The sequence below is a fragment of the Pollicipes pollicipes genome, unplaced genomic scaffold (genome assembly GCF_011947565.3).
Source record: "Pollicipes pollicipes isolate AB1234 unplaced genomic scaffold, Ppol_2.1 Scaffold_3087;HRSCAF=3621_pilon_pilon_pilon, whole genome shotgun sequence".
NCBI classification, from domain to species: domain Eukaryota; kingdom Metazoa; phylum Arthropoda; class Thecostraca; order Pollicipedomorpha; family Pollicipedidae; genus Pollicipes; species Pollicipes pollicipes.
In genome coordinates, this window is record NW_023596225.1 from 22798656 (window position 1) to 22803245 (window position 4590).

Consider the following 4590-nt stretch of genomic DNA (forward strand, 5'->3'; position numbering starts at 1 on the left):
GGGGGGGGGGGGGGGGTACCTGCCTCCTCCGCCCTCTGCTGCGCCGCCCTTGGCTGGCTATCATGGTCACAAACATGTTTTCGGGGGTGTTTGAGGTACGCGTTATTTGGCACGGCTTTACGGGCTGCGTCTTGAAGTTTTTTTAGCCGTAGCCTCCGGAAGCTTTGCGGTGCGGGAGAGCCAGACAGTATAACTTGTGAACACGTGACGCGCTTTTATCTTAAACCACATGGTGTCGTAAGTCTGCACTGTGCGAAGGTAACAAACTGCTTTACTTAACCTTTTGAGGACTCTGTTTTAGCACGCAGGGACAGCATCTGTACCACCAGTGTAAGTCAGCGGGAGTGATTGACGGACCTAAATGCTTCGTTTCGTTGATGTCGGCATTGAGCCGGCCACTGCGGCCTGGCAGTAACATCCTGATGAAGTACGTTGACGTTACTGACAGTAACGCCGTATCATCCGGCCGATTGTGTCGGCCTGTTTTCTAGGTGCTGTTTCGTGGGTTTGAAGCTGGCTGTGGTGAATAAGCCAGTCTTGAGAAATTAGGCCGTTTTTTCTAGACATACTCCTCGAAATGCAATCGGATTTAGGAGTAGGGTTGCATTAAGATTAAAATTAACACTCAGTTTGAGCCGGTTACCGACCTATGGTGCATTACTGATGCTGAGTTGAGTACAAATAAACGCTGCTTACCATGGAGCTCGTTGTCTCTGATGTTAACATTCAGACACGTCACACAACTCACGATGGTATCGCATAACTAATTACTTAGCCACATGTATGGATAGCACATAACACTCGGAGAGAGTCATGCTTTGGCGGCTGCCACTGGCCCCGACTGGGCCCGTAATGTTGTCTTGCTGGCATAACTGCATGCATGCATCTCAGCCTGACAACTAGGGGTATCGACTCGCGCGGTCAGAGCTACCCCGTCCGGGTTCCAGATTCATCATCTTCATCAGTTCTATATGTGGTGGATAATTTCGAAATGAGGGACCCGCTAAAAAAGTGATTGAAACTATTTGTATTTTGTTATTAGGGCAGATGGCTATTCTGTAATAAGGGTAGATCCTTCATTACAAATAGGATCCTTTATCGGGTCACTTTCCAAATGACTCTCGATGGTTCTTTCTACACGATTCCCTTCACTCGCTACAGCGTTATCGACATCGGTTCTTCGCTCACGGTAGGTTTTATCTGGAATTATGCACCGACTGGAACGATGCAGTATCCCGGGAGATTGCGACGGCTGATCTGCGAAGCAGTACTTCATTTAGCGACGAGGTGCCCAAACATACGCCACATGGCCCTCAAATTTTATCATGGTCATTCAAGGTGTCAGGCTGTTCTAAGTTACTGTGCCTCGCATTTGCCGAGAGCGGCGTTTCTTCATCACGCGCTACTGCCCATTGTGTGTTGCCCAGTCGTCTGCAGCACATGTGAAACGGGTTCGTACTTCGTCAGTGGCCGGTCGCGCGCGATGGAGCGTTCACGTCGAGGAATGGCCATTGATGCCGCCAGTTTTACTGTCACCAGAGCAGCTCAAATGGGGGACGCGATTTTGGTCTCGAATCGCCAAACTCACGTCCAATCACACGCGCAACCGGGGTCCAATTACAGACTGACCAAATAGCGCTGGATATTGCTGGGCGCGAGTGTTTGATCAGCAGAGGATCCAGTTTATCGGCGCTGACTCGCACTCTCATTAGATCGCCGGGATTTTGTCGGCAGCTCAGCACGCCAGAGGTCCCGAGGGATGCGGGGGGGGGGGGAGAGGCTGCACTCCGCCACTCGTAAGAGGCTTGCTGCTCTATGAGGCTGGGCGTTCTCGCGAGGCGCTCGCAAACACATCGTCCGATTTGAGGCTTCTATTCGGAACACAGAGACGTTGCTCTGAGTGTTTTTGCGCTTACCGATGATGATGCCTTTGCCGTTAAAAGGCGATAAAAACAGTGTAAATGGCTACTGAACGTAGCCAGAGTGTACACAACGTATCAGTGGCGGAGAAACGAACGATTTGTCGCGGAAGGAGACTGGGATATGACCAAAAACTCACCAATACCCGCCTGTGCCATGGGAGCTCATAGATTACGCCAATGGGCTGAGATGTACGTCTAGCATAGAGATGCCTCCATCCAGACTTCTCCATTACGTCCGGTGCGATGTGGAGAAGCTCATACTTCATTAGATGCACAGAACTATAAAACCAGCTGGAACGGAATTTCCTGGTTTGCAAGACCATAAAGGTTGAATGGTGCAGACAGCCCTGCTACATGGCTAGAGATCCTGTCGGGTTCGGGATCCAGAACTCCTCCCGGTCCCTGGGAAACCTAAAATTTTGGGGCGTTTGGGGCGGTCCAAAGTGGTGCTGGACCCAGGGGACCCATGCAAGGATCCTTTTCGCCTTGTGCGGGTCGATACGTGATGCAATGGCTCTTGTGACTCACGCTTTCAAATATCAACCAGCACCCCATGTTTTGCGCTGCAGCTTAATGTTGTTTTCTCGTCGATATTCCAATTTTTAACGTGCACGCTGCTATGCCATTCACAGAAGTAGCGCTCTCAATAACGGGCTCCCGTCGCTTGCTGATATTTTTCCCCGCACTTGCTCGATCAATCTGCTGCCCTGTCCGTTTACAGACCGCACCAATCTCTGCGGTTTGTGCCCGCGGGTTTTCCGTGATCCATCTCCAGCACATGTGCAGGTTTCCGCGGACCGCGTGTGTTTCCGCCGAAGCACTCGTGTTGGCCCGTTACGCGCGTCGCGCGCGTACCTGGGTGCCTGCCTTCCCGTGTACACACCTGTCATCGTGCATGACTGTCGGCACAGCTGTCGGTGCGTCTGGCTGGTAGGCGGCCGGGAGTGTGTGTGTGGGGGGGGGGGGGGCTGGCCGGCGCGCGCCGCCGCGGCCGGCACGTGTCGACAGCCTGGCCGGATCCTCTCGAGCGCCCCCAGTTATGACAGGGGCTTCAGCGCGCCGGCCGGCCGCCGGACCCGCCTCTCCGGGATTGTTGTGAGAGTCGGTGACTCATTACGGGCCCGGTCGGCCGCGCCGTCACCGCCGCCTGCCGTCACCTCCGGCAACAGCTGCGCTAATGATGCTGATTAATTGAAACACCGCGCCTGCCGCGAAAACAGCCGTTCATCATCGGCCGCTCGGGCGCGCCGTTGGTTTTGGCGGGGCCGATATTGTCGCAGCGTTCGCCGTGAGGACGGCGGAGAGGGGCGGCAGCCGCCGGCTGTCGGCCGGACTGCTCGCCGCCCGGTCGCCATCACCATCAGCGGCCGGGCGCCACGCCACGAGTTTGACGGACGCCCGGCCAAGTGGAGCAATCGAACAGAACTCAGACAAATGGGATTAAATAATGAGATTAGCGCGACCGAATTCATTGCGTCAATCAAATGCCATTACGGTTCATTTACGGCGTGTAATCAAATTTGGCTTGCTGCAGGCTGGAGTTTCATGGTGTGGCCAGTGCTTGTTGTTGAGAGTAGGTAATGTACTTACGTCGTGCGTATTTCTCCTAAATGAGGCCGATAAAGTGCTTTACAGTGCCCTTCCCTAGCTACCTCGCGCCCGCTTCTAAACTCACTTTGTGGCAGTGAATCCCTCGTCCCCTGATCAAACTGTGAGGGGCGCTGACCTAAGCTCCACTCACCACAGGCAGCGAACGGGCACCTTGTCCGGTGGGGGCGACCGGCATGACCCGGCCCGGCGCGCCAGCGCCGCCCTGCGGCGGGCAGCGGCGGCTCGTCGCGCGCCCGCCTCCCGGCGGGCGCCGGCCGGCAGTGGTCGGTGGCGGGAGCTGCGGGGAGGGTGCGGCGCGGGGCGAGAGCTGCAGCCGAACAGGTGCTTCCGTCGCGAGCAGCCCCGGCGGCAGGCGGCTGCCACAGCGGGACGCCGACTGACTGCCACTCGCAGGTGAGAGGCGTCACCAAGCTGTCAGGCTCGGCGGGGGGTGACTGCTCGGGAGAGGGGACGCCTCCGTCGGGAGACGGCTGTGTCGAGTCAAGACGGGGCGCCCTCCGTGCAGGGTGAAACTGCCATGCAAACAGCGGATTTTTTATTTTTATTTTTTTTTTTTGCTGTGTGACCTGTCGGAAGCGGAGATGGTCGATTGTTGAGAGACTGCTGTCCGGACGGTGCAGTGGACATTTGTAGTCCCCGGATTTGTAGTCCCCGGGCCCCGGAGATTTGTAGTCCCCGGGCCCGCCAGTGTAACCCATGTACGGCCGCCCAACCGCCACCGACCGGCCAGTGGGGTCAGGCACTCAGGAGCGGCGGTGTACTGACTTTCAGGCGCTACGGAGCAGCTGTGTTCTGACTGTCAGGCACTCCGGAGTGGCGATGAACTAACTGTCAGACGCTCCGGAGCAGCTGTGTACTGATTGTCAGGCACTCCGGAGCGGCTGTGTACTGACTGTCATACGCTCCAAATCGGCTGTTAACTGACTGTCAGACACCTCGAAGCGGCAGTGTACTGACTGTCAGTCACTCAGAAGTGGCGGTGTGCCGACTGTCAGCACTGTGCTCAGTTGGAGGAGTGATGCGGTCGTTCCTGGCGCCAACTTAACAGGATGGACTA